This window comes from Xiphophorus couchianus, chromosome 5, assembly GCF_001444195.1.
Source record: "Xiphophorus couchianus chromosome 5, X_couchianus-1.0, whole genome shotgun sequence".
NCBI lineage: Eukaryota > Metazoa > Chordata > Actinopteri > Cyprinodontiformes > Poeciliidae > Xiphophorus > Xiphophorus couchianus.
The window spans coordinates 29,244,074-29,262,629 of record NC_040232.1 but is presented as its reverse complement, the minus strand read 5'-3'; positions in this window follow the sequence as shown (position 1 = coordinate 29,262,629).

The following is an 18,556-nucleotide window of genomic DNA, read 5'->3' as shown; positions in this document are numbered from 1 at the left end:
TGCTCTGCCTGACTCCCAATTAAGGCTGGGGGGGAGGAGGGAGGAGGGGACTGTGTGCCGGTGTGAGGACGGAGAGAGAGAGAAAGAGGGAGGGAGGGAGGCGACGGGGGCGATGACGGAAAGTGAGATAAGAAAAATAAAAGGTGGAAACTGAAAAGAACGTGTAAGGAAGGAAGTGAGAGATGTGAAGGTGGAGCGAAACAACTTTCCCGGATTCATTTTGGTTGAAGAGTGAAGGAAGGAAATAGACCATTGTCTGATTAAATCCTTTGAGTGATTTCAATCTCTGGATTGAATGTTTGCATCATGACATCCTCAGCAACTCAGCCGACTGTCTATGGTTGACCTTTTGTCACTCAAATGTTCCAGTTTTTTAAACAAGTTTTACAAAAATAGGCTGAGTAGATGCCGATTTTATTTTATTGTTCATTTAAGTTACTGAGGGAAATAAGGTGTCCAACCCGTTTACATAAGTTCTCATGGTTTTATTTAAAATTCAAGTTTTTTGTGACCCACAGTGGCTTTCTACGTTATCATTCTTTCTCACATGACAAAATGTTTGGGCGTCGTTGCCCAAAGGCGTTTTATTTTCATCCTTTTGTTCCCTAGATGTGTTTTCTTCTTCGTTTGTGTTTAAGAATGGAGCAGGAAGCAGGAAAGAAAAATATTGTTAAGTTTTAAATAAGGATCATTTGTGGAAAACAAAGCTCTCTTAAGAATAAAAACTTAAGATGGTTTCCTGTCTCGTGGTGACATGGATTATTTTACTGCAGGTTTTGTAAATAAAACCGTAGTGCAGCTCTGCCTGTCTGTATCATACTGGATGCTGCTTGAGTGAGAGGAGAGTCAGGTGGCTAAAGGCTAACTTCTTTGGCTTCATGTGCACACAAACCCCCCCCTGCTGGTCAAAGACAGATAATAAATTCATGCTCATCTCTTAGTTTATATAAGATACTGTATATGCATTAGTGCATGATGGGCAGCTGTGAAACACGACAAAACGGTGAAATCAGATTTTACTTGTCAAAACGTGTGAATAGTTTTTCATTGTTTATTAACTCAAAGATAGAAGAACAGTTGTTTTCAAACCAGTGCAGTGCTTCAACAAAGCAACGGACATTTTTGTACAACATGCAGTTTAAAGAGTCACACGTTTTTGGCTCAAATGACAGGATGACCAAAATCAGGTATAATAGCTCCAGCATGTGATGCATGGAAGGCCATGGACAGGAAATATTTTATCACTATAACTGTGCACAGAGCAGACATACTACATAAGAGTACTTATGAGTAAATCAAAAAAGTCGATTATTTTGTAGCAAATGCTGTCACAATCAGCAAATATATTTACAGGAGAAGGCAGAGGAGTTTCTGTCTCATATCATACATGTCACGGCATAATGTTAGTTTTAGCAAACGTAAAAATAAAAAAAAACTGATCTCTGTGCCAGCCTTGTACCTAATAAAGTGGCCAGTGAGCGTCTCTAAAGTCATGGGGATGAACAGGAAGGCTGATGACTGTTCAAACTCTTCCTTACCAAAGATGTTGCGTTGTTACTAAAAGGATCAGCGCAGGATGTTGAGTAATTGCCTTTGGATGAGGGGGGCATCTGTGCCTGAATACCCAGGGGCTGCTGTTTTGTCACTCTGACAGTGTTTTATCGAAGACTGAGGAAGCTCAGAAGGCTGCAGAACCGAGCCCCATATATCTCTCGCTATTACACCCAGGCTAAAAAGAAAGGGTTGAAGTGACAATGAAATACGGCTCTGGCACTAGGGGAGACGAAGAACAGGGACTAAAGAGGGACAGCTGAGTCTCCCTTTCAGCCTGCAGGGAGCTGCGCTTCAAATCACCCAAAAAAAGAAAAAAACCAAATCCCTGTCCTGTACTGCAGAGAGAGAGAGAGAGGGGTGTAAAGGAGAGGGTGTGTGGCGTAAAAGAAAGAAATCCTTGGACAGAATGTTCTCTGGGTGCTTTTACTGATATTAGTCTTAAAGAACAAGGAGAAATTAAAGTCCTGCAGGAGAAAGGAAGAGGGAGCGGAGTTGGGTAAAAATCCAAACTCGGCAAGGACCCTTGCATCATTAAGTTGTCAAGTGGACAGGAGGCCCCGAAATATGACTGGGAGTTATTGTTGAGGCCAGGCCTGATGATATAAGAATTACAGTACATGGATCATAGCCGGATCGATAGGTAGACAAAGTCATTATAAAGGGGCTAGAGTTCAATGCCTCCCCTGGGCTGCAGACAGGGACTCATATTTATCACCGTGGCGATGTGTAACACACACAGCACTCAGGTGGGTAGCTGCTGTGTAGTTATATTTTCCTTGTTGCTCTTATTTCCAAAGCTATTTGTTTCAGCTGTATCGATTGCTTAAGTCATCTGTGCTGCTGGACAAATCTGAGTCTCCTTCTGTGCCTCTTTACCTCCATTTGTCTGTAATTTGCTTGCTGTGAAGGATGTCAATAGGAATGCACATTCACTGATGTACTGCACGGCTTAATGTGTGCATATAATTCAGCGGTGGACATTTGCTTTTCTTTGCTTTCAGCCTTTGCACCTCCAAAGAGAGAGCAGAGCGAGAGGGAGCACAAGCGGGGCAGCATCGATCCTCGCTCTGCCGAGAGAAATTAGGCATGAAATTAAAGCTCCCATCAAAGGCCAAGGCCGGCGTTGTCACCTGATCTGGCACTATTTATACTCGCAGGAGACGGCGAGGAGGAGGATGATGTCTTCTTCACGGTGATGATAACAGGGGAGAGAGAGAGAGAGACGGAGCATCCACGGTGCCACTGACCCGCTATCATTTATACTGCCAGGGCTCAAGTGCAAGGTTAGCAGCAGCCTGAGGCCCCATAAATCACCGCTCTGCTGGACGGAGAGAGGTCGGGGTCGGTGCCTCTCACAGCCAACCTCCACTGATGACGGAGTATTTATAGATCAGAAAGGAGAAAAGGGGAGGGAAGCTGGAGGAGGACGGATGTGCTCCTAACAGAAACTCAGATGTAATGGGATATATAGTTTCATTTACCACTGTTACCATTTAGCTTTAATTATATTAACTTGTGGCTCTTACTAATTTTCTGAACTCATGGTTTCTGTAAGTTTCACCATCTACAATTTGGTGAAACTATACAGAATTCTTGTATCACAAAGGAAAGTGTAGCAGTGCACAGAATGCATATAGCATCTTAAGAGTTGGCAACAGAAGTGAGCCAGTGGCGAACGTCATCCATCCAGCTGGCAATAAATTTACTCTTTCTTATGACAGACCCAAAAAAGTCTAGCTAGCTAGCTAGCAATGGTATGTTAGCAGCTAGTTAGCGATAGCCTCAACCGCCTCAAGTTACAGGACAGAATGATGATGTCTGTGTGCGACTCAAACTTTTGACCAACAGAAAAGTCCTTTGAGACAAAATGTACAACAAAAGGTAAGATCTGTGATTAACATATTTAAGGCCAACTTACTTTTATTTTGTGAATTTAAGACACTATTTTAGATATATGAATTTAAGGTTTTTTAAAGACCCTGAAACCGTTTCTTTTCTAGGATGGAAAGTTTACACAACTTCAATGAGTTTAAAAACAAAGTTAATGGAAGTAGCTATAATCAGAAATGGATTTCCTCGAATCCATGAAGAATCAAATCTGTACCCTCACAGTTCAGTAGGCATACACTTATACTGGTGTGTGGTTTGTACCTAAACCACACACTTTTTGCAGGAATCAACAAGCCTTTATCCATTTTCCTGAGGATTGAGGTGGGAACGTGCTGCACCATTATCCTCCTATTCAGGGCCACCGCCAGGAATCTTGACAATGATGACAATGAAAGGAGGGTCTTAGCGCTGTCAATCATCCTCATTCACTCACTGCTAAATGTGCTAATAGTGGAAAAACAACTTATCGTTACAGGAATCATGTTTATCTGCTGTCATTGATAGATATGCTAACTAGACTGAGCATTCACAACAGGCTGCGTTAGCTACAGCATAGGGATGAGCAGCCACATGAGATTGTGATTGACAGCACTAAAACTCTCCTGCCTCTGATTGGTTGTTTCTAGATATCACTGGGAGAAGGCAGAGGAAATAGATTTTTCACAGATTATCTCTATATCATACTGTCACAACATAATGACAGTTTTAACAAATATGTAAATATTTTAACATTTTTAAAAAGTATAAAAGTTACATACTGCAGCTTTAATTTCACTTAGTAGAGGACGGGTCAGGAGGGGCTAGAGCTGCTGCTGACTGACTCATCTGTTGTTAAGTGGTAAAAGATACAGGGACAAGTTCAATATATGAATATGTTGATAATTTATTTTCTTCATTCATTAAATGCTAGTGAAATAGAGGCAAGCAGTAGACTGTAGCTAAGCTAACTATGTTGAATGGTTGATAATCTCACAGTCTACTCACCTCTCGGAGAAAAACTGGGTTACAAATTGACACTTTTACCTTTTTCTCTCTCTGTCTCTCTATTTTTTGAAAACCTACTTTATTATTTTTCTAGGCAGCATAGTAAATGTCACAGTGGTTCTTGTTTTCCACTGACTAATCCTGAACATCGTCACTGTCAAGCTCCAAGCAGGAACGAACCGTTTCATGCAGATCCAGAGAGGTTCAGGGCAAATGTGAGCTTTTTGGTCTGGGAGGGGTAACATTTAATTCTTGCTGCTAAAAACAATTTTAGAAAACACAATATAATTAATTTTATAATTAATTATATATTAACAGGGCCCCATTTTTTTTTTATTTCTATGAACAAAAATAAATAAATAAATTGTGGAGGGCCTCCTGTTGGTCAGGGGCCCTTGGAATTGTCATAAATTTCCGCCCTGCTCCTATTACTTCCTGTCTTCTTCTTTGTCTTTTCTGCCAGGAGTAACATCTAGTCGTTGATCTTATGACCAGTGTGATGCGAAAAAAGTGTTTCCACTGTCATTTCGCAAAATACACCAACTACATTAAAAATACAATTCCCTCTAAAGCGCAGTTTTTTGCTCTTCATTCTCGTACAAACACATGAGGGTTTTTGTTTTTGTTTTTCAAAATTGCTATGTTTCCATTAAGCTAATTTATTTTCGTAATTTCAATTTGTGGAATTATATGGTCAATGGAAACGCAGCTACCGATGTCTGCATTGCAAGTTATTTACTGTAACAAATGTTCAGCTGTCAGTATGGTGTGTCGCGGTTTACTGATAAATTGAAAGCACTCATGTTACAAAAAAGTGATAAATATAATATTTCATTAAATATATACTTGGGTTAATTTAGTTCAGCCAATGATCCAGACCCTTGTGACAATCATAATTGTTCACTTTCTAGCACACCTCCAGTCTGCACCAATAAAATAAAAACATGTAGGGTTATGCATGTTTATGGTTAAACCATTTGACGGTGCATCCACTTCTTTTTAAAATTTATTACAAGTTTAGAATAAATAATTGAAAGCATGGTCACATCATTAGTATGTGAGCGCAGGTTTAGGACCATCAGCAGGGCCGCCAGTCTGCATTAACGTTACGGGTTCACGTGGAAAGGGGGCCGAGGTGTGAGTAACTGAGGAAACAGTAGAGGGAGCCCATTAACCACACATCAGATCTCACACTCTCACTTCACCAACATCCACTGAAACCTGCTTGAAACATCTAAGCTGCTTTCTCAACCCTGCAGTAACTGAATCAAACATCTAAAAAAAGAAAATAATAAAATAAAATAACATCTGCAGGAGAATTGAACCTTTTAACCAGATGGAACATTTTGAACTCACATTTCCCAGTCTTGTTTTGTTGTGTGCAGTTCTTGCCAAGCACAGTGTTTGGACAACACTACAGTAAGTCCAGCATGGTGCTGTAATGACCAGTGGCAAAAGATCGTCCAGGCTAAACACTGACTATGGTCAGCCACAAGATGACTAGGTGTCCTTTGTCATCTTTTTTTTTTTCCTTTCCTCTCGCTGCAGGTCTGATGCGTGGAGTCCACCTCTCCAGCAAAAATAAACTGTGGCACTGCTCCCGATTTTGAAGAAAAACTGAACTTGGTGAGGATGTTTTTCAGGATCACAACAATTCCTGTTAGTCTGCTTATATTTTGACAGACAATGGTTTCAGTTTTGACTTTAAATTATACATTTTTGTTGAGAGGCAAAGGAAAAAAAACAGTGCTAGGAAGGATTCAGCTGCTAAAGATAGAAAAATTTGCAAAGAAGCTTACTCTGATTAACTTTGTGATATTCTGTCTAAACTGACTATCAACATGGAGGATTAAACTTTTACCTGAGGATGATGACAATCTGAAATACGGAGGGGAAATATAAGCATGTACAATGCAGAAAACACTAGTTTACACCATTTATCAAAAACAATAAGGATACAAACAGACTTAATTATTTGTTTGTTTATTTGTTTTGTTTCAAAACTGGAGCTTCATTGGTTTGAGGATTTTTCTTTCTGGATCCAGAGGTGTAATTTTTTTTTTTTTTTTTTTTTCTGGAATTAAGGCTGAAATAACCATTCGATTCATCCGTTTCTTCAATCCTCGAAATGTGAAATTTATTGTTTTCGTTAGCCCTAATTATATTGAATAATTTAACATTGAATATTACTTTTTATTACATAGAGATCATAGAAGTATAATTAACATGAAACATGACATTGTGTATATAACTGAAAAGCAAATAAATTAGAGATAAAACATTTTAATAGGCATTTTTATGTTAGGACTTTCAACATTAAAATAAGCTGATATTAAGAAATGGATGAATTTTCAACAAATAAAACAAAGTTTCTTAAAATTTGCAAAGAGATATGGCAAGTTTATCAAAAAAAAACAACATATATATATATATACTGTATATGTATATATATATATTTCTGATACATTTATTTTCCAACAGCTTTATAATAAAAAATCCAAATCTTTGTGCTCTTTATGATGCTTGTGGTCTTTGTATTTATTTTATTTGAGTTTATTTGGTAGGGTCAGACACCCATCGATAATCATTTAAAATATTTACAGCATAATGTTGACAACATCTACACACAAACAGTGAAACAACAAAAATGGGTACAGTTCTGTTTTTGACATAACCAGAGTTTTGTTTGTTTCTTGAACGTACTAAAACTGGTTACAGACTTTAAATCAACAGGAAGTGAGTTCCAAACTGCAGATCCTCTCACGGACAGAGCACTTTGAGCAAAAGTGGTTCTTCGAATCTGAAGCTGCTCTAGTAGATCTGCTGTTGCCCTGCAGTCTCTGTATGCAAATTCTTAATGGTGTAGGTGCATATCCATTTAAACACTTAAAAATCCATTTTAAAAGATTATAATTGATAAAATCAGGAAAGTCCAAAATGCCAAATTTAGCCAAAATGTGACAATGATAGAATCTGATTGGCTTTTGATATAAAACCTTCAAAGCCCGATTATAGAGACTTGCTAATGGTTTGAGTATAGTTTGACTAGTCTGAGTCCAGACAGTAGCTCCATAGGAAAAATGTGAGAGGATCATTGTGCTTTATGGCACCACGTTAAAAAATCAGATCCAAATGTGCAGCTGAAATTTCACGGCGGACATAAAATTCTTAAATTGAGTTAATCCAGGATGTGCTTGGATGGAGAGGGAAACTACAGCTTTTTTAGAGAAATTAAATAAGCGCAACGTCATTGTCTGGATTAATAAATATCATAATTTATTATTTATTTGTGATTTTAAAAAATATTAAAAACTGTCAACATTATCGGTAACTGGTTTCATTAATGTATATGAATGTGAAAGTATTCTGTATAAGCAATGCATGACCATACAACTGCTTGTTTTGATCAAAATTAATATCAAATGTATATATACCTCACAGCAGCCTCCAGCAGAGTATCTGTCAGGTTTGCTCTCCACCAAAGCAATGTTAAGAAAAGAAGTACCAATAACCTGACTATCAGCAAGCATATACTTCCCCTTTTCACCATGCAAAAACTTATGGTGTGTTTTAAAATCAAGGTGAACCATGTCTTTCAGTGATCCGACAAAGTGTTTTCCCCTGAACTGTTCAATTCATTTTTGCTGGAATTTGATGTTACAAACCAAAAGTAAAGTGCTGCATGGTTGTGAAGCAGATAAAGAATATATCTATTATGAAATGTTTTATAAATAAAGCTAGAGGAGCCAGACGTAAATTTCAATTCAGCCCTTCTGCTTTGAAAAACTAAAATTGCAGGAAGTTTTTGTCTCGTTTCTCCATCAGCTTTTAACATCCAGAGATTGAACTTTTTCTAATTTCTCTCAGCAAAATACCTCAAATTCAATCCAATTGGATGTAAAGGAAACATAATTGTTTAAATTCTTAACTCAAAGCATTTCCTTTGAGTAGGAGATTTTACACATGGAAATGTTTTGATCTGAACCACTTTACTGCAGCTGCATGTTTAGGGATGTTCTGCTGGAAGGTGAACGTCCTCCACAGTCGTAAATCTTTCGCAGTCTGTAAAAAGACTTCTGCTGGGATTTGTTGAGGAGTTAGCTTACTCATTTATCTCTGACTCATTAAGGAAAAGCTTCCCCACAGCATGATGCTACCACCACTGTGACTCACCATTGGACTGTGATGTTCAGAGTGATGCACAGTTTTAGATTTCTGCTGTTTGTCTCCACACATTTCACTGACCCACCTGCTGTGTTTCCTGATCTTCAGGATCCTGTTTATTCACTGATGTTCTCTAACAAACCTGTGAGGCCTGCAAAGAAAAACTGCAATCATTTAGGACTAGAGTTTAGATTTATGACCCAACACCGAGCCGAAATGTGTGCTGGGTCATGCCAAAATTATTTTGCCTGATGGTCGGGTCGGGCAACGATGGTGCATTTAATAACCCAGCAATCCGTACAGCACAGAGGAGTATGTAGTTTGATTTGTTGAGGAAAAAAAAAATTAAGGTGCAGATGTTCATTAGATTAGAACAAGGGCAGCAAGCTTCACAATATTTATGCAGCTCTGTCCTGCTCCTTTCAAGGCAGTGACACATCACACATGGTTTACACTTGACTCATTCTGTGGTTACAATAAGCAACAAAATGGAGCTGGAGGATGCTAAACAAAAAGCTAAAACAGGAGAACTTACTCAAATTAACCTCTAAAAACGAAAGCAGTAAAATCTTAATTTAAATAATAACTAAAGTTAATTAGTTGGGCTCAGACTCAATGTCTACAGCAGGAGTCTCAAACTCCAGTCCTCGAGGGCCGCTGTCCTGCAGTTATTAGATGTGCCACAGGTACAAAACGCTGGAATGAAATGGCTTAATTACCTCCTCCTTGTGTAGATCAGTTCTCCAGAGCCTTAATGACCTAATTATTCTATTCAGGTGGTGCAGCAGAGGCACATGTAAAAGTTGCAGGGCAGTGGCCCTCGAGGACTGGAGTTTGACACGTGTAGACTCTACAGGATCGGGTTGGTCCTTGTTGGATTTTTGTTTTTAGGCCCAATCCAAACCAGAAAGAACACGAGAGCAGCGCTCCGTTTAACGTTGTCATCTTGTATAACAATTATGTAAAATACAGACTATTAGCAATCATTTTACAATACAATTGTGAGTCCTTGAGATTATCTGACTCTGCACCTGAAGCTTCACAGCCCACAGTGGGGTCCCGACCCTAACTTTAGGAACCACTGCTCTAATCTTTCACAGACTTTGTTAATGTCAGCGGTGTAAGCTGATGATAATGTTGCTGGGAGAACTTGAGAGGTGCTGATAAGACTCACTTAAAATGTATAGGATTGCTTGTATTTTTTATTTTAATCCACTACATTCTTTGAGTTTTAAACAAATTAAATTATAATCCTGAAACATCTCCTCACCTCTTCCAGCCTCCAGGCTCACGTTGCGTTCTCCTCACCCCCGGCCCGTCTTCGGGACATGAAGGTCAGATAGGAGGGAGTGTTTGATCGATAAGCATCACCCTGTCCTGGACTCACCGACAGCTCCTGTCAAGTGTCCGGCAGGACTCCTATCAAATGGATCAACTGTTTTCCCAAAGCCTCCTCCACCCACCACCACCTCCCAGCTTTAAAAGAGAACTGTCACTAACTGCCACTGTCACATACCAGGCAGGTGCTTTCAACGCTCTGATAACGTGCCAAGGAATCTCACCAGAACCCACGGTGTGTGGGTGTGTGTGTGTGTGTGTGTTGGACTAAGATCTGTTGAAAGTTGGCCCGCATGTTGTGGGAGTTTGTGCGTGACCCCTCTGACCCAATTCGCAGCTTATCATTTGGGATCAAGATACAAAATTGTAGGCTTCTTCAGCTGTGCGGTTCTGAAGGGGATTTTTTTTTTTTTTTGCGGCAAGTCGTCGAACTTTGAAGAAACACAAACATTAGCAAAGTTTAAAGGTCAGAGAGCCAGGAAAAAAAATGAGTTGAGATGAGTTATGAGCCCTGAAATGCATACTTTATCCCCCCCCCTCTGTCTCTCTCTTCTCAACTCGCTGATTTTCTGTTTGCGTCACTAAAAGAAGAGAGGGGCTCCTCGGTGACCCACAACACAGATGTTGGAGGCCTTTCCTGTGAAGTCGGACAAATCGGTGTTTGCGGGTGCTGAAAAACCCCATTTTTAGGTGCTTGTCGTGCTGATGACTGCGTCCTTAAAAGAGAGACGCAGTAAAGCGAATTCTATGTTTGTATGTGTGTGGGCGTGTGTGTGTGTGTGTGTTTTGGGTGGTGGTTGGGTGTTGGGGGGTGCTGAGGGTGACAAGGAGATAGTGTCGGTGATTGACACGTGAAGAGCAACTAAAAAAAATGCCCCGCTTTGGAATGTGACAATCTCCCAGCGTCCCATGTTGCTCCGAGTCTGACAGTGAATTGTTAAAAGCATTCCAGGCAGCTGGGGGTAGAGGGTGAAAAGGGGTAAAAGGAGATGTTCTGGGGCTACTAAAAAGGAAAAAAAAGGGTTTGTTCGCCCCTAAAGTAGATGAACCATATCCTAAATGCCCGCAAATAGACTAACACGTACAAGAAGCGTGCATTAATGTGACGCTGAAAGCATTTCAATACTTGCATTTTGCTTTTTTAAGTCAGACAGGGGTTCAAAGGAGACCTGGTGGTCCCCCACCAGCATCCTACAGTGACATGCAGGCCCCCCCCCCCCCCAAAGCCCCCGAAACCCACCCACCGAGGCAGGCGAGGTGGTGGTCACGCTACGAGGAAAGGTCCTTATGGAGCGGCAAGTTAAACAGACCACACGACAGGGGCAAAAGGCCTCCGCTTACAAGGTCTAATTGGTTCCACAGGTTGCAGACTGGAGAGCAAAGACAGGGACCGCCGGAGAAAAGGATGGGTCAGCGGAGCGGGAGGGGGGGTCAAAAGAGTGTAGAGACAGAAAGGGGGAGCAGGAGAAAAATAGAAACAAAGAAAACAGAAAATATACCAACAGAAGAGAGAGGAGTGATGGAAGAGAAGTGGAATCAGAAGAGGAGTAGTTCTTGTTTCTGTGATGCAGTTTCATTTTTATAGTAGAAATGAGGGATTTATCCAGAGATCGGGTGGATGATGGCGACGTCACTCCCACATGTGTGAATATTTTCTGAAGTTCAGGTCGTCTGTTAATAGACATGTTCAGACTGCTAACTTGATGCAATTGTCTAATTTTGTTTTATTTAGTCATGTCATTCTATTGTCCTTATGTTTTTACTTAGATATTTTCTGCTTGTAAAGCCTAAGTTTTAATAAATTGCATTGTTCTTCATTTGTCAAGCATTAAATAAAAACAAATGTTCAAATCCTTTTTTAATAAGGTTTTCTGTTTTTAGACTGGTGCTAATTAGTGACACAAGATAAGGGTTTGAAAGCTCACCTTTCACAACAAAAGACGTCACAAAAAGAGGAACCAATAATTAAAGTATCAATGATTAACAGTTCTAGTTAAAGTCATTGCAGTCATCTTAATTTGGTGGATTTTTTATTAGCTATTGAAAATGTTATAAACAACTTTGTGTTTTAAAGAAGAATTTAAAGGCAAGTTTAAATTCATAGATCTTTTTCTAACCCACATAATCATACAAACTCACTCGTTTGTCAGTGACTATTAAGAGGTACTGAGCAAGATTCAGACTGGATATTTAATCATTATCAAAATTGTGGAGCACATTTACAGTTTTTCTCAGTTGTTTGGTGCATTTTTCTGATCAGAATTAAAAAATCACACAGTTCAGCATCCACAATATTTAGTCGATACAGTAATGCTCAAAGTAGCAGTTTCTCATTTCTTCCAGCAAATTGTAAATCCTTCTGGATCAGCTGGTTCAATGTAATGCTCTGCTGTTGCATAACATAATTTGTTTATATCATGTCAATCAAAGTAAATTATATGTTGAATTATCATTCACGGGAATGAGAAAGCTTGTCTTCATTTCATCACTTGACTCATTACATACAAACGTGAACTATCTGGAAAACAGTTGACCTCGATTCTCATCTCCCTCTACTGCTCAGTCTGGGCCTTCTTTAATTGACCTCAATTTCTACCAGGCCGATCAGCGAACAGAAGGAGAAGTTGTGAAAGATGACGTAGATTTTCTGAGCTGTTTGAGAGTCGTAGTCTTAGTTTTAGCGATGGCAGTGGAGGAAGTGAACAAAGCCGTACAGCCATATTGAATGTTGGCTGTCAATATTTAAATAACATTAACAGCCGCCTCATTCGGCTCGGCACTTCTCTCTTTGCAGTGGAGGAAGGTTGTTTGCAGCGCAGGCAATTTCCGGTAAGCTTCATAGAGTCAGACTGGTGCATTACATTCATCACGGCCAAATGTTAACAATTGGGTGAAATTTAAAACCTCAGCAGAGTCCACACCTCCAGAAAACAATCGATTCTGAGTAGCTAGAGGTCCAGACCCTCTGTATGAACCAAAGTCGGTTTTTACCAGTCTGGCAAAAGACAGAAGCTGTGGAAGAAGCTGCGTTGAACAGAGAGCAACCTCTGATGTCGGAGGAGGAAGGTTTATTGCCAACACACATCCCCAAATGGCCCTGCTTGTGGCCATGTGATGACCTCTCAGCAGTGGATTCACCACTCAAGGTCAAACAGACAGAAACATCTGGATGTCCAAGAAGGATTCACAGCACTGTGTATGCTGATTATACTGCAATATTGTTTGCAGCTTTAGCCAAAGGGTGCTTCTTTACAATGCTTATTGTAAATAAATTTGTAATTTGCTTTCAATGGTGAGGACAAAGTGCAATCGCAAAGAGCATATGCAGTAAAAATGTGAAACATACATAACCAGTGTCCTGTACTCATTTACCTCTCTAAATAGAGCAATATGTTGCTTCACTGTGGATTTCAAATGTATGGCGCCGTCATGAGCACATTGAGGTAGCGTCACCAACAGCTGACTTGTTAAAATTGGAAAAGTGAGTGAACTATCATAACAAAATATGAACAAGCTATTCAACTTGCTTGTTCATAAATGTGGTGAGGACTTTTCATTTTGTTGACACCGACACTTTCATTGTCATACGTTCTTACTTTGTACGTGCTTTGTAAGTTATCAGCTAGATTTTGCAATTTGGGAAATGGACTAGCTGTTGTGCAAATGGAAAGAGTGATGTAAGAAATACAAAAAGACAACAGTAAACAGGTTGGTTTCCTAGAATGGAGCAATCTTTTAAAAACAGTCATTGAAATTTTCACAGGATTGTCATTCCAAAAACCTGAGAAATCTGTCTTTATCGATTCCAATTCCAAGTGGGCTTGGAGTCAACATCTAACTGCCTTGCTGTTGATCACAGGAAATGTTTATGAGCTTGGAGGCTGGACTTCATTATTCCATTCCCTTTGGCACAATCCACCATTACCTCTGGCAGCACCACAGACTCTCACCAAGACTCTACCACAGCCATGCTAACCAGCTGGTGATCAGCCGTCTCCATTCATGGTGATGTAAACGTTCCTTTGGTGGAGATGCTGGTATTCCAGAAGTTCACAGTTCATAACAAAAACATGACAGAGAGGTTAACATTACATGAGTAAAAATCGATTGTTTTTTTCAAATGTACAATGTTATTGTCTGCTTGTCCTCAACGACGTCTTACCAGTTGTCTTTACTGTCCTGGGAGGATGATCCAACATCAAAATCAATCAATCAATCAATCAAATTTTATTTGTATAGCACATTTCAGCAGCAAGACATTTCAAAGTGCTTTACATCATTACAAACACAGAATCACAATGCAATATAGAATCAATAATCAAAACAAAGCATTAAGTCAACGTCCATCAATAAATTTGTAATTGATTACATTTCAAATACAATTCTAAACTGGTGGGGTTTCAGTTGAGATTTAAAAGAAGTCAGTGTTTCAGCAGTTTTACAGTTTTCTGGAAGTTTGTTCCAAATTTGTGGTGCATAGATGCTGAAAGCTGCTTCTCCTCGTTTGGTTCTGGTTCTGGGGATGCAGAGCAGGCCAGAACCAGAAGACCTGAGGGGTCTGGAAGGTTGATACAATAAAAGCAGATCTTTAATGTATTGTGGTGCTAAGCCGTTCAGTGATTTATAAACTAACAACAGTATTTTAAAGTCTATTCTTTGAGCTACAGGGAGCCAGTGGAGGGACTTTAGAACTGGTGTTATGTGCTCTATCTTCCTGGTTTTAGTGAGAACGCGAGCAGCAGCATTCTGGATCAGCTGCAGCTGTTTGATTGATTTGTTGGACAGACCTGTGAAGACGCTGTTGCAATAATCAATACGACTGAAGATGAACGCATGGATGAAAATGTTTTCTATTTTGATGTCAAAATATTTCAAAGAGGCAATAGAGAAAACAGTATGTAGACAGATATAAAAGCAGACGACAAACAGCAATTATATTTTATGTTATGGTGATACAATGTGAAGAGTTGTGTCCTTAATGTCAAAACCTGACATTAACTTGCTGCTCAAAGGTTTAAAATGACTGAAAACTCACAAATCTGAAGATTAGTGGTGATATTAGCTGACTGGTGCTACGAGGAAGTGATAACTCCTGTCAACAATCTCCATGGTAAACATTACATTTCATAAGAGCTGAACGAATTATTAAACCGTAAGTACATCTATCTGTAGATTTAGATTACTTAATGTGTTTGACATATTTCGTTTGTGAATGATGGCTTTATTCTCGACAATCACATCAAAATTCATTGCTCAGCCTTAGTGAAGTCATTGTTGGCACATTGATTTATTTAAAATAATGTCTGGTGAAGCCAATGCTCATGAAGATATACAGCTTAAAGTGCAAACAGTAAAATGTCTCAAGTGCGTTTTAAATCTAAGACCTCGTATCTTGTTTTTAATGTTTTCTTTGCTAAGTTTATATCATGTTTATACCACATCAGCTATTCCTCTAGACAATGAACATGTCAACTTTATGGCTTCAAAACGCTGCACAAAGCCTTAAAACTGTGATCCCATTAAGAGGTAAAATCTGGAACTGTTCAGCAGATGAAAGTTTGACTTTGTGAGCCCTCCGAGTATTTATTTCGTTTTATACCTCGACAAGCTTTAGTCTGTATTATTGGTAGTTATGGACCAGAAAATGGAATTCCCAGAAAAGTGACCCGAGGTGCTGTCACACCGCAGGAAATCTTACAAGTCATTGAATCTGTTTAAGACCCTTAACTTATTGTTTTTCTTTAAAAAGAAAGTTGAAAGTGGTTTGCAGAGCAGGGAAACTTATTTGACTTTCTTTTTTTTTTAAGAGAATGCATTTGTTTGCTACTGCTAAAGCTGTCAGCGTTATTTTACAGTGTTTTTTTTATTATTATTACTTTTACTGAAAAGAAAGCATTCGCAATTACAAGGTAAGCTTGTGTATGTTTTTTTATTATTATTGGTTTCCGGGAAAAAATAAGCACCTCTTTGTTTGCACTTTGTCACCTGCTTTAAAACATTCAGCCCCCTTCATGGAGTAGGTCCAGTTTGACATCTCCATGACATCTGTCTAAGACTGTCTAGACCACAGTAATAACACATATAAATTCCTATAGTGAGTGGCATTCCCATTTGATGTAAACTGATCTGCTGTGTGCCTGCCAGGTCTGAGCAAACAAGATCACTGACACCATTTCTGCTGCACAATTTATTTGACAGAGTCAGTGGGTTTGATTGTTCTTTATCCTCATGCTTTTGTTCCTGCGAGCCGAGTGAGTCCTGAGCAAATATATAACTCTTTGGAAGATTTAATCCTCCCGGAGTTAATTATGTTAATGTGCGAACTATCTAAATTTCCTACAAGCATGCAGTGAGCTGAGTCACAGCTGTCACAATTAAACGGCTACGGTCCAGATGTACTGAGAAAGTATGCTCCACAGATGTCAATTCCATGTTCGTAGATGTGTTATGAATGTGTCAAACGTCTAGTAAATGTGAGCGTTTACCGTGACTTCTAAATTAAAAAGAACTTGAAACAAAGTGAAATCTGGTTTCTCAACCATGTGGACGAACCTGGTTATTGGACTCAGATGTATGGAGGCTTTAGAGGGGAGCAGCCTGTTGGCTTAAAGAAAGAAACAGGAACAGACAGCTATACCTGGCCTGGCCTGGTGACAGAAACAAAATCTGCTAACCTGCATACCAGCACCTCAGTAAGGCTCAGACTCATTATTTATGTCCTGTTTATTTATATTGGTGACAGAACAGAGAGACAGAACAATAGGAGAGGCCATTTTACCGCCTGCTAAATCAATTCACAGGTAAAGCTGTGCTGTGCTGGGAGCATACACATGTTCACATTCATGTTTATTCATCCATCCATCCATCCATCCATCTTCTAACACCCTTGTCCCTAGTGAGGTCGGGAGGTGCTGGTGCCCATCTCCAGCTAACGTTCTGGGCGAGAGGTGGGGTCACCCTGGACAGGTTACCAGTCTGTCGCAGGGCAACACAGAGACAAACTGGACAAACAACCATGCACACACACTCACACTCACCCTAAGGAGAATTTAGAGACACCAATTAACCTGACCATGTTTGTTCACATAGGCACAAAATGCCAAAATGGATCCAAATTAGTAATATTTGTCAGTCTAACCTACAGCTCTGTAAAAAGTGAAGAGACCACATGCTGAGCCCATTGAAACCCTCATGGTTATTCCACCAAATATTGATTTAATATTGAACTCTTCCTGAGTTAAAACGTCATTATTGTTGTTTCTAAATGAATTTGAACTTGTTTTCTTCTTCAGCGTTTTTGTTATTTTGACAATTTCTCATTTTCTGCAAATGAATACAAAATGACAGAAGCCATAACGATAGCAATTTAGACTAAATTTAACGAATAATAATCAGTTGTAAAGCAGGTTAAGTTAACCTTGTGCTATAGGTAACGCACCTAATTTTCTTAACTAAATGATGCCTGCAGGTATATCTATTAGCAGGTTTAATTTTGCCTGCACTTGGTTGGGTACATTATTTTAAGTGTATTTGACAAGTTTACCAAAATATAAAAAATGTCATTCAAACTGCATTTGCCTTGTTTTACTTTTTACTTGTACTTTTCATTACATTACTTGAGTACATCCATTTTTACAGCAATTTCCATACTTAAGTACAAGAAGTTTCAGATACTTTAAGACTTTAACTCAAGTAACATTTCAGTCAGTGACTTGGACTTTTACCAAAGTCATATTTTGGAGAGGTACTTATACTTTTACTTGACTCTGAGATTTCAGTACTTTATACAACACTGGTTTAAAGTGGATTCATTAGACAAAATTAACTTTTTGCATGTTTTTGTATTTCCATTTGGGTCTGTTTCTAGAAACAGTCCAAATGCTGGAAGAAGAAAAAAACTGACGTTTTTTTGGCAATAAGTTAATGTTTTTTAGTATCTGGAAAATTAGTAATTTCAAAAGCCTCTCGATTAAAGAGGCTCCATTTCTCCTTTTGGGTCTGACTCTGGGTCAAAGAAGTATCGTTGTACAATTGTTCATCTGTTTGACATGTAGAAAGTGTGAGTGTAGTTTATATAATTAAAAATCACAGCCCTTGAGCAGAACATTGTGATAGGAGCACAGGATAGGCAGAACTGAGCAGGTGAAATCTCATTATCGGAGAATAATTTGTGTAAAAAATTTAATAAACATGTTTTTTATAGCCCATAGACTTATTCTAACGTGTTCCAGGAAGCATAATAGGTTCCCTTTAACTACAGGGTGGGCCATAAGTTTCCATACATAGTAGAATGTAGAATCTATATTTCTTTTATACTTCAGATACCCAAGAAGATGCGTTTGACAAAAGAGCAAAGAAATGAAATTATACTGATAGCTGGATTGGGAAGGAGTCGCATGGCTGCACAAAACTTTAACAGAAAACATGGAACAAGCATCACATACGATACTGTGGCAAAACTTATTTACAAGTTTTAGAAAACTGAAAATGTTGCAGATCAACCATGAAGTGGAAAAAGACGTGCAGCGATTACACAGAGTCCCACAAAAATAAAAACTGTTGCCCAATATAAAATGTTTATTTTTTCTATGTATGGAAACTTATGGCCCAACCTGTAGATTGATTT